Raw genomic sequence first — 13,007 nt, forward strand, 5'->3', positions numbered from 1 at the left:
GTTTTTTTACTAACTTTAGACCATTCTTGATGTTTTGCTAAATGGGAGCTGAGTGGTTTCTTTGACCAATCGACAGTTTTTCCAACTTCAAAAGTAGACTACAAATTGTTTTCATATCTTTGGAAAATTCAATCGGCCATTTTGTGTTTTAAGTTGTAAGTCTTTCTTAATTGCATATAGGTCATCCATTAACTTTGAATGACATTTAAGTCCTCCATTAACTTTTAATGGCAAATACAAGCCCAACATTACTTATGTTTTTACTTCACTTTTGGGTGTATGACTTTCTAGATTCATCAGCAAATAATAATTAGAAAATATCAAACTTATTTGATGTTAATTGAACTCTTCGATTTATTTCAAGAATATCTTTATATTCTCAAAACACCTTAATATTTTTGAATAACGTATAACAATATGTCAAGACAATATAAGTGATAATAAAGTCAATTCAAAGTAAATTTATTTTATTGACAATTAGTCTGTAATTCAATCATTTCATTACTAACGTTTCGATCGAGTGAGAGTCATAGGCTGATTAAACTTACTAACTTGATTCTATGTGATAAATCTTATTTAGTGTGATGCAAGATGATATATTAAAAATTCATTTCCAATCATTCATGCATTGGCCAAAGACTTCTTTTATCATAGTCCAACATAAGATCACATAGGATGTTTGTCTCGCGCCAAAAAAGATAGATCCTATTAGTCAAACATATGTCTTCATATATCAATTGAATGAGGCCACTGAATAAACATTCTCACCTCAAAATATGATGATTGTGCATTACCAACAAATCTCCATCACCAATAAACAAGATAAACTACTTGTTTAAAGTTAGAGAATTACTTATACAATTGCAATTAATAACAAATTATACATTTCATAACCATGTGATTTGCTATTAATATCACGTTTGATGCATTGTTAAATTAACAATCACTCACATGTTAACTATTCGCATCTCATGTCTGTATAATAAGTGACTCGCCATCTTTTATCATTATTATATCATATTAATCAAATATAGTAAACTTATGTGTTAGATCATACTTGATTAATAAAAATTCTTATTTAAGAAATCTAAGAAATATAAATAATTTAAAAAATATTGTATTATAAAATCTTACATATTCTTAATAACTTAAAAATTAAATTTTTAATAAAATATTTAAGAACTCGTTCAAGATATCACGGAGATAAATTTTTAAATGACAATTGGGCATCAAGTAAAGTCAACTCAACTCAACGCAACCCAACTAAAAACAAATTTAAGCTACGCATGACAAGACAAAGGAAAAAAAAAAGAAAAAAAAATAGACTATTTCCAATATTTGTATTTGATATAAGTAGGAATGAAATGTTCGTTCTCATCTTTGGTACGTCTTAATTTTAATAAAAAAAAAAAATCAATTGATAAGAATATTCTTTTACATCTATTTTAGCATTGGGTTATCCCACAAACTGGCGGTGGGTCGGGGGGCCAAAACCCATTAAGGACCCGTTAACCCGTTCTTCCATCATAACCGTAAAGCTTCCCCAAAATTGGTGATATTTACAAGATTGCCATTCGCTTTAAAAGGAGGCATCCATCTATTTAAGGTATCAAACCCTTTCTTCGACTCAGCTCACTGAGAACGGCGCGTCTTTGATCTTTCTTCGATCCTGATCCGTGCTTCCGTTCGCCGTTTCTTCATTCGATCGAAGTCTCGTCAACGACACGTCTGTTATGTGCGAACATCATCGTCCTCATTCATCGTTGTCAGGCATATCTGCGATGGAGATTATCTCTGCAAGATAGTCATTTTATTTTTGTGATTTTGATACTTCTGATGCGGTTAGAGTTAAGATCTGGGATGTATTCATGTAGATCAAAGTTTCGTCTACGACACATCTATTACCTGCGAATATCATCGTTAGGCACATCTTCGACCGAGATTACCTCTGCTAGTTCATAATTTTGTTTTTGTGATTTTGATACTTCTTATGCGATTAGAGTTCAGATCTGGGGTGTATTCATATAGATATAGGGTTGAGTACATTTTTTGTTTTCTTTCTATTTTCTCCCCTGCTCCTTAGACCTGGACCTGGCATTATTCATTTTGATTTTTGTTAATATTTAGCCAGTTAAGTTTATAATAGATGGTATTCTTGTCGGTTATATTCAACTCTTACTGGAAATGGATTTCGGGTTTTTATTTGAATGAGATTTGATTTTAATTATGATTCCGTGGCGTCATAGCTGGAGAATACATTAATGTAATTGCATGGCTTTTAAGGGCTTTTAGGTTTTCTTTTTAGCCATTAGTCTGTTACGCTTACCATTTTGGGGGGTCCATGGACTTAATACTTTTACCTTTTTGTTTGGTTTTGCCATTCTTCCTGGGTTTTCATTTACTTGGGCTTATTTTATGATTTCATAGAATTAACAAAATTTGCAATACCTTACTACTCAAAATTTTTCCCAGAAAAGGGTTATAGAATGAATCTTCCTCAGTTTGGTATTTGCATTGTTCTATTCTCGAGCAATAAAAATCAAGGTATTGGTTTATGGGCAGAAGAAGAGGCCGCTACCCGTGCCGAGGCTGTAAAGGAATACCGTCTCTCTAAGGATTGCCAGGACAGAAAGGGACAATATGCGTCGGGTTTCACTAAGTGTGGCTTCTATCTTGCTCGGGCTTATTTGGAGGCACAGCGCCTGGGGGAGACTTTCCCGGAGTTGGTTCTCACCCCTGAGGTGGAAGATTTTGTGCCCCCTGATTGGCGCCTATATGATCCCCTTCCGATGAGCCCTTCTTCTTACCTTGAATCTCGGCTTGTGGATAATTTGGAGAATTTGACGGGCCCATGGGAGCCATATCCTTTCAATACTGACAATGACGAGATGATTGATTCCCTTCAAGACCTGGGCGTTTCTGTAGGGTCTAATTCCCCCTCAAATCTGTTCCAAATTTCCTATTCAAACCCTGAGCAAACCCTAGGATGGTGAGATGCATGTGCCGATAGCTGAAATTACAATTTCACCCCTATTTGTTTTTAACAATTTCACCCCCTTGGCATATGTGCTCAACGTGTGTTTTTGGCATATTAATCATGTCCATTTTATAATGCCATACAGAACCATTGGTTGAACAACGGTTCCATGCTGAGACAACTGGTGAGGTGGCCAATAGAAGTTCTAGATTTGTAAATATTTTGGTAAGGATTCTATATTCCTAATTATTTATTTAGATAATTTTTGTTATATTGTATTATGGATATATCTACTGCCTGTTGTTTTGGTAATGGTTTTATTTTCTGAATAGGGGTGGTTTTCTTTTTTTCCAGATTCCGAAGATGTCCAATGCTTACAACTCATTATTCTTTAGATGTTTATATTTTTCTAACAAATCCTTTTCGTTTTAGTTGCTGGTGCTGCATTATGTTCATCATCTAAAGTATGTTGGTAAACATATTACTGTTACTTTTATGGCAGGAAAGCTGTTATCAAAATTGATAACGCTGTCAATGATCTTAATTGGCTATTATGGTGCTTGGGTTTGTTTGTTCTCTTTCACTAATAATATGAAGCTTATAACTCTTTCTTCTACAGAGTGCTGTGTCAATGTGAAATCATGGTTTAATATTTTTCAATTGAATATGACCTGTTCATTTTGCTCAATGCTTTAATCAAGAGTGGAGATGCCAATCTTATGTCTTGTTAAAGAAATTGAGTTATCTTTAAGCATTCTAATGGTTCTCTTCATGTCAACTAGCGAGCACTACCATAAGTTGCTTATCCTGTCATATGGTTCTAATTGTAGTTGGTATATAAATCAGAATAAATGCATTTGTGTCCTGTTCATGTTCTGATTCCAATTGCATAACTACACAAAAAATTAGAAGTACTGAAAGATAGGGAACAGATACCCAGGGATGTGTGGTGATATCTATTATAATTTGCTATTAGTAAATTTGACCAATTTACTGTATTGTTTTTACGTTCTGCTATTCTTAGATGTAGAATTATTAGGTTTTCATCCATGAAAGAGATTGTTTGATGTATCGCACGATGTATCATTTGATAGCCCCAAAATCCTTTCCCTTTGGTTCTATTTTAATTTCAAATGGAGGAATTCAAAAGATATTTAGAACTAGATAGATGTCAGCAAAGTGGACTTCGTAGATCCACTTATATTTCAGGAGTATATTTATGCACTTGCCCATGATCATGGTTTAAATAGATCGATTTTCTTGGAAAATGCGGGTTATGACAATAATTCCAGCTTACTAATTGTGAAATGTTTAATTACTTAAATGTATCAATGGAATCATTTGATTTTTGTGCTAACGATTCTAACCAAAATTCATTTGGACACAACACAAATGTGTATTCTCAGATGATGTTAGAAGGATTTGCAGTTTTCATGTGCTTCTGACTAATTTGGGTATGTTTGTTTAGGCATATGCTTCCCAGCTACGTGATGGTTAAATTGAATTTTCTAGTGTCCTGTATCCATGAAAACATTGGTAATTGAGGTCCTTTAGTATTATTACGGGCTACAAACTAGAAGAAACAATGTAACATATTTGTATTCCATTAATAGTCCTCTGCTACCAAATCAAGAATTGTCTGGAGACAATTGTGCAAGTTAATTGGGTCTTCAGTAAATCATCACTGCATTTGCATGCATGTTTAATGTATTTATGGATGTGCATACCAAGAAATCAATAGTCCTCTGCTACCAAATCAAGAATTGTCTGGAGACAATTGTGCAAGTTAATTGGGTCTTCAGTAAATCATCACTGCATTTGCATGCATGTTTAATGTATTTATGGATGTGCATACCAAGAAATCAAACTTCCTATGCTACCACCCACTGATGTCCAGTTGAATACAGGTTGGATAGAATAAACAGACTGCTGTGCAAAAGATAGTTTTATGCTTCTTTGTTTTGTTATATCGACCTGGTTGGTGTTGTGCTAACTGGGGATTTTAAATCTCTTTCCATGTGTAAATATTATGTTATTATTGAAATCTTCTGCTGATAGGTTGCTCAATGATTGAAAATCTCTTTTTATGGTTTTGCGCTTATAACTAGCCTTTTTACTAATGTCCATCCATTCCACCTCTATGGCCTCAAGGAATGTCGGTGTAATTTACCCTTGTTATTCATTGTTATTTTATGATATAAACCAAGGTTACAAAATCAAAAGCCTTAATCCCATTGGGGGAAGTCACTGTCATGATGATGGATAGGCAAGTGCTATTGATGAATGTTATCTTAAATCTTAGACCATTGGATATTAAGTCCGAGTGCTTTTGAGGTTTGAGAGCTTCCCTCAATCACTTGTTTCAATGGTGCAACACCTAATGTATAGAAGTGAAGTCAATGCAGGTATGCAGAAACATGCAGCCTCGGTCTCTACGTGTTCCAGGGTCCCATCCTACTAAAACTGTTTTAGGGGTGCAACCGTAATCACGGTTATTTTAAATTATGTTGTCAAGTGTGGTTGTTTATTGTTTAAGAAGAAATTTTTATATTCTTGTCAACTATCAATAATTTGCAGAAATTACAAATACTGAATGATTATTTTCTAACAGCTGAAGTAATCTAATATCCGCATTTATTTGGAACAGTGTAGACTTCTGGATCTGACACTTAATTCTTGGTTTGAAAAGAAATTTATATTTCATATTGCAACTATCGTGGTGTTTTTGCTTTTACACATTCTTCAAGAAAATTTGATATTGCCTGATGATGGGATACACATTTTGTAGAGTGGTTACAATAATAACATTCTTCAAGAAAATCTCTTCCCCCCCCCCCCCCACCAAAAAAAATTATTTCTCAAGTTAGGGGAGCCTTGTAATGATAAGCCATTAGCATTGACCATTAATGAATTATGATAGCTACAAGATCTAAGGGCTTAAATGTATTTTTTTTTTTTATAAGTTCTATTACTAATTAGGTTATGGGATCCAGATCTATGTACTGGGTATATCTAGTTATTGTAATCTGTTTTAGGAATTTGATTTCATTGGTTACTTATTGGTCAGTAGACGTGTCTTTTTGTTTTATAGACTAACAATTATACGTCTGTTGGTAATGCTTGATTTCTCGAGGAAAATTAAACTTTCTGTAGTTTAATTGTAATTTATACACAGACACGCACACATATTTATATATGCACACTGCTTGTTTCTTTTACTGAATTCATCATTCATTCTCATTTTATTGAAGTTTATAAAAAAATAATTTTATTTCAGTACATTATCATGAAAATAACATTCTTATGAAAATATTTACAAATCTGGCACTTTGTTGATCATCTCACCAGCTGGCTCAACCTAGATCCGCTACGTTATTATTTATTTGCTTTAAAACTTTTTTCAAGAAACTCTAATATTGCCCAATGATGGAAAACTCATTTTATGGAGTGGTTGCTTTTGTTTCAATTAGTAGCCTCCCCTTATCAAATTAATTTTTTTTTTTTTTTTTCAATTTCGTCCTCATCCCCTCTCTCCCCCCTCCTATTCTTCATTCTTAAGTTAGGGGAGGCTTCTAATAATAAACCATTAGCACTAACCATCAATGAATTGTGATAGCTATGAGATCTGAGGGCGTAGATGTTTTTTTTTTACTGCTAATTAAGTAGCAATGGGACCAACATCAGGTTTAATAGACCAACAGCTTGCTATACCATGCTATGATTTTAATATTAGACCTTTTTATTCCTTGAAAAATCATCTATTCGTTTTGTTTATGACACCTCTATCTTTGGAACATGGTGTACTAGGTCTTCTTTACGTGATTTTAATGGGTACGTTATGTTATTCTTTTCGTCAAGATTCTATACTATTATTTTTATTTGCAGGGATTTCAACTATGAAGTTTAGAAGTAACAATTATTTTCTGTTATTGCTGTTGTTTTATTTCAGTACATTATCATGAAAATAACATTCTTATGAAAATATTTACAAATCTGGCACTTTGTTGATCATCTCACCAGCTGGCTCAACATAGATCCGCTATGTTATTATTTATTTGCTTGTAAACTTTTTTTCAAGAAACTCTAATATTGCCCAATGATGGAAAACTCATTTTATGGAGTGGTTGCTTTTTGTTTCAATTAGTAGCCTCCCCTAATCAAATTAATTTTTTTTTTTTTCAATTTCATCCTCATCCCCCCCTCTCTCTCCCCCCTCCTATTCTTCATTCTTAAGTTAGGGGAGGCTTCTAATTATAAACCATTAGCACTAACCATCAATGAATTGTGATAGCTATGAGATCTGAGGGCGTAGATGTTTTTTTTTTTTTACTGCTAATTAAGTAGCAATGGGACCAACATCAGGTTTAATAGACCAACAGCTTGCTATACCATGCTATGATTTTAATATTAGACCTTTTTATTCCTTGAAAAATCATCTATTCGTTTCGTTTATGACACCTCTATCCTTGGAACATAATATATTAGGTCTTCTTTCCGTGATTTTAATGGGTACGTTATGTTGTGATTCTTTTCTTCAAGATTCTATACTATTATTTTTATTTGCAGGGATTTCAACTATGACGTTCAGAAGTAAAAGTTATTTTCTGTTATTGCAGTTGTTTTATTTCAGTACATTATCATGAAAATAACTTTCTTATGAAAATATTTACAAATCTGGCACTTTGTAGATCATCTCACCAGCTGGCTCAACATAGATCTGCTACGTTATTATTTATTTGCTTTTAAACTTTTTTTCAAGAAACTCTAATATTGCCCAATGATGGAAAACTCATTTTATGGAGTGGTTGCTTTTGTTTCAATTAGTAGCCTCCCCTAATCAAATTAATTTTTTTCTTTTTTTCAATTTCATCCTCATCCCCTCTCTCCCCCCTCCTATTCTTCATTCTTAAGTTAGGGGAGGCCTCTAATTATAAACCATTAGGACTAACCATCAATGAATTGTGATAGCTATGAGATCTGAGGGAGTAGATGTTTTTTTTTTTTTACTGCTAATTAAGTAGCAATGGGACCAACATCAGGTTTAATAGACCAACAGCTTGCTATACCATGCTATGATTTTAATATTAGACCTTTTTATTCCTTGAAAAATCATCTATTCGTTTCATTTATGATACCTCTATCCTTGGAACATAATATACTAGGTCTTCTTTCCGTGATTTTAATGGGTACGTTGTGTAGTGATTCTTTTCTTCAAGATTCTATACTATTATTTTTATTTGCAGGGATTTCAACTATGAAGTTCAGAAGTAACAATTATTTTCTGTTATTGCAGTTGTTTTATTTCAGTACATTATCATGAAAATAACATTCTTATGAAAATATTTACAAATCTGGCACTTTGTAGATCATCTCACCAGCTGGCTCAACATAGATCCGCTATGTTATTATTTATTTGCTTGTAAACTTTTTTTCAAGAAACTCTAATATTGCCCAATGATGGAAAACTCATTTTATGGAGTGGTTGCTTTTTGTTTCAATTAGTAGCCTCCCCTAATCAAATTAATTTTTTTTTTTTCAATTTCATCCTCATCCCCCCCTCTCTCCCCCCCCTTCTATTCTTCATTCTTAAGTTAGGGGAGGCTTCTAATTATAAACCATTAGCACTAACCATCAATGAATTGTGATAGCTATGAGATCTGAGGGCGTAGATGTTTTTTTTTTTTTACTGCTAATTAAGTAGCAATGGGACCAACATCAGGTTTAATAGACCAACAGCTTGCTATACCATGCTATGATTTTAATATTAGACCTTTTTATTCCTTGAAAAATCATCTATTCGTTTCATTTATGATACCTCTATCCTTGGAACATAATATACTAGGTCTTCTTTACGTGATTTTAATGGGTACGTTGTGTTGTGATTCTTTTCTTCAAGATTCTATACTATTATTTTTATTTGCAGGGATTTCAACTATGAAGTTCAGAAGTAACAATTATTTTCTGTTATTGCAGTTGTTTTATTTCAGTACATTATCATGAAAATAACATTCTTATGAAAATATTTACAAATCTGGCACTTTGTAGATCATCTCACCAGCTGGCTCAACATAGATCCGCTATGTTATTATTTATTTGCTTGTAAACTTTTTTTCAAGAAACTCTAATATTGCCCAATGATGGAAAACTCATTTTATGGAGTGGTTGCTTTTTGTTTCAATTAGTAGCCTCCCTAATCAAATTATTTTATTTTTTTTTTTCAATTTCATCCTCATCCCCCCCTCTCTCCCCCCCCTTCTATTCTTCATTCTTAAGTTAGGGGAGGCTTCTAATTATAAACCATTAGCACTAACCATCAATGAATTGTGATAGCTATGAGATCTGAGGGCGTAGATGTTTTTTTTTTTTACTGCTAATTAAGTAGCAATGGGACCAACATCAGGTTTAATAGACCAACAGCTTGCTATACCATGCTATGATTTTAATATTAGACCTTTTTATTCCTTGAAAAATCATCTATTCGTTTCATTTATGATACCTCTATCCTTGGAACATAATATACTAGGTCTTCTTTACGTGATTTTAATGGGTACGTTGTGTTGTGATTCTTTTCTTCAAGATTCTATACTATTATTTTTATTTGCAGGGATTTCAACTATGAAGTTCAGAAGTAACAATTATTTTCTGTTATTGCAGTTGTTTTATTTCAGTACATTATCATGAAAATAACATTCTTATGAAAATATTTACAAATCTGGCACTTTGTAGATCATCTCACCAGCTGGCTCAACATAGATCCGCTATGTTATTATTTATTTGCTTTTAAACTTTTTTTCAAGAAACTCTAATATTGCCCAATGATGGAAAACTCATTTTATGGAGTGGTTGCTTTTGTTTCAATTAGTAGCCTCCCCTAATCAAATTATTTTATTTTATTTTTTTCAATTTCAGCCTCATCCTCTCTCTCTCCCCCCTCCTATTCTTCATTCTTAAGTTAGGGGAGGCTTCTAATTATAAACCATTAGCACTAACCATCAATGAATTGTGATAGCTATGAGATCTGAGGGCGTGGATGTTTTATTTTTTTTACTGCTAATTAAGTAGCAATGGGACCAACATCAGGTTTAATAGACCAACAGCTTGCTATACCATGCCATGATTTTAATATTAGACCTTTTTATTCCTTGAAAAATCATCTATTCGTTTCGTTTATGACACCTCTATCCTTGGAACATAATATACTAGGTCTTCTTTACGTGATTTTAATGGGTACGTTATGTTGTGATTCTTTTCTTCAAGATTCTATACTATTATTTTTATTTGCAGGGATTTCAACTATGAAGTTCAGAAGTAACAATTATTTTCTTTTATTGCAGTTGTTTTGTATAGCTACTCTATCTGTGTATTAATAGTTTGCTTGATTATTACTATAGTCTTTTCCTTGTTTAAGCTTTGGGTGCTGCCTACAAATTCTTGTTTAGTGCGACTGAAACTATGTTTTTGGGAAGCTGCTGAGCTGTGGATGATCTTCTTTCTTTATCACAAATGCGCATCTGCATTGTTGTCATCTGAGTTGCCTATACCCTTTCCATGATATGGTTAGAAGAAGATGGACAGGCAGCTCAATTTACATCATTTTGTTCAGATGAATTTTTGATGGATCTATTGCTTTCTTAAAATTTACATATGCACTACATCATTTGATTATATCCAAGCATTTGTGGATAAAGATGATTTGCAAGCTAGAAATTATGATGCTGACCCTACCCACTGGAATTAAGGCTTGCTGTTTTACACAATATTTGATTGCCTAAAAGCCCCGATTTACAGTTTGGTTAAAATCTGATTTTTTTTTTTTAATGATTTTGTGATATTGTACACACTGTTACTTGTTTGTGCTCCAACTTTTGAAGATGTTATTTTTTCTGCGTAACTGATTCTGTTGTTTTTGTCAGACGTACTTCTCTATTCATTTTGTCTTAATTCTATTAAAAAGTGCTAACATCCCCATTACTTAATTTTCAATATGCCCTACTTAAAACCTCTAGATTCTATTGTGTTTTTCCATATTTCAAGCTTAGTATTCTTGAATTGTTTTTGTTTCATCCTCCTAGACGATGCTATTTTCAAATAGCATGCAACATGGCATTTTTTTTTTTTTAAATATGTTTAGCAAGCTCATTCATCACTAGGGCAATGACACGAGGGTTTAATGTGGATCATTAGGGGTAATTTAATTGTAATTGGAAATGTTTTGGTATGTTCACATCATAGTTGAAGGCGCGCCTGGGTAGAGGTGTAGCTCTTGTGTGCCTCATCAGTACTGAGGTGCAGTCAGGGCCGGCCCAAGGCCCAGTGCGGCCTTAGGCGATAATAAATTTTTTTAGGGGAGGGTGGTGTGGTTTATTTTTGGTGGGGCCCCCCCAATTTTTTTTTTTTTTTTGGAGAGGGGGTAATTTTTTTGAGGGTGCTTTGTTTCATGCTGTATTTTTCTTGGGGGTATTTTTTGGGGGACTCAATTTTTTTGGGTGCTTTGTTCTCTGCTGTTGGGGGGCCCCAAATTTTTGGGCCGCACCTTATGCAAGGCATGCGCCTTGCATACTGGTAGGTGTATTAAAACTTTATTTTTTTGTCTATTTGTCATTTTAGATCTTATTTTTTCTTGATTTGGTTATATATTCTTGTATATCAATGAGAGGCATACAATGAGAGGCACACCTAACTGTGTTAGTTGGAGGTTTGTAGGATCTCTCACTCGCTGCTGGGATCCTTTGGCATTGATATTCATTCGCTAGAAAATTATTCACATCTGTGTTGTCTCTTTTTCTTTTTTTTTAATTTAGAAAAATTAATTATTTGTTGTAATTATTTTTCAACGGTGGTTTTATTTCAATTTTTTTCTTTCATCTAATTTCTTGCCAAGAAACAAATGTTTTCATTGTGTGTTTTATTTTTTTTTCTCTTTTAATTTGTTTTACAATTTAAAAGAAATTAATTGTTTTTGTTGAAATTTTTTTCATTCTTTTAATTGTAAAAGAAATTAAAAAATTAATTAATTTTTTGTAATTGTTTTTTTTTAGTATGTTTTGTAATAATTTTTTTTTCTCTAATCTCTTTTGCAATTAGTTTTTATTTGCAAAAGAAATTAATTACTTTTTTATAATAATATTAATTATTATTGCAAGGCTGGTTTTATGAATTTGTATCTATCTCTTTATAAGTAAATATTGAAAACAATCATAATTTAAAGATTTTGTAAGCATAAGCAATTACTTTCCAAAGATTGTTGCTTAATCTAGACTAATATACTCAGGACTTTTTGTCTGGCATATCGATGTGGGATTCTGCAATAATACATGCCATCCCCTCCTTGGGGGTGCAGTGTTCCCCACTATATGACCTCCACCATCGTCAAACCAGCGAGTCAATTCTAAATTTCTAATACCTTACTATCACACTTAAACAACCATCTTCAAAAAGTTGTTGTCTAATACCCATGACTCTTTCTCTTTGATAGGAATTCCACACGCCACAATAACACACCATTCCCCTTTGGGGGTGCAGTGTCTCCGTTGCATGGCCCCCACCATCATCGAACCTGGTATGTTAGTCTGGACTAAGTAGCAACCTTTGCCAGGTGGTTGCCTAAACTATAACACACTTGCCCTTGTACATCTTTGATAAGTATGGTTTACATATTCTATGATACATGTTTTTAATAATAATTTTTTCTCAATTTTTTTTTTTTTAAAAACCCTCCTCAATACTATATATGATTTTTATCATAATTTTTTTTTAAATCTATAAATGTTTGTGTAAATATTTTAATTTGTCTCAATGTGTTTCCAAGCAAGAACAAGTATATGTAGCTTTTGGTGTTAACCTACTCTACTAGGCATTGAAACCAAGTTAGTTTGCAGGCAGAATGGTTTCTCATTCTTAACCAGAGTCGTGAGTGAAATCGGGAGATATATCGGGAATCAGAAGGCCTAAGTTTTGAATCATAAATTGTATGATACAATAACAATTTGATTAATAGCTTAAAAAATATAATCTAAAAGATGATTATACC

At 33.0% G+C, this 13,007-nt stretch overlaps 2 long non-coding RNA genes across 4 annotated transcripts; one reads left to right on the plus strand and one right to left on the minus strand.

Moving 5' to 3' along the window:
* Positions 1–1,622: 1,622 nt before the first annotated feature.
* LOC127793994 (uncharacterized) lies at positions 1,623–9,717 on the plus strand. Of its 3 annotated transcripts, none has more exons than XR_008021518.1 (2): positions 1,623–6,661; positions 8,017–9,717. It is a non-coding gene; the product is annotated as an uncharacterized LOC127793994 (long non-coding RNA). The 3 variants fall into 3 exon arrangements; XR_008021519.1 differs by having other exon boundaries at positions 8,697–9,717; XR_008021520.1 differs by having other exon boundaries at positions 9,378–9,717.
* LOC127794004 (uncharacterized) lies at positions 7,946–10,312 on the minus strand. Its single transcript, XR_008021521.1, has 2 exons — positions 10,154–10,312; positions 7,946–8,112 (listed from the first exon to the last, which is right to left on the minus strand). It is a non-coding gene; the product is annotated as an uncharacterized LOC127794004 (long non-coding RNA).
* Positions 10,313–13,007: the final 2,695 nt, after the last annotated feature.

Source organism: Diospyros lotus, chromosome 1, assembly GCF_014633365.1.
Source record: "Diospyros lotus cultivar Yz01 chromosome 1, ASM1463336v1, whole genome shotgun sequence".
Classification (NCBI taxonomy): Eukaryota; Viridiplantae; Streptophyta; class Magnoliopsida; order Ericales; family Ebenaceae; genus Diospyros; species Diospyros lotus.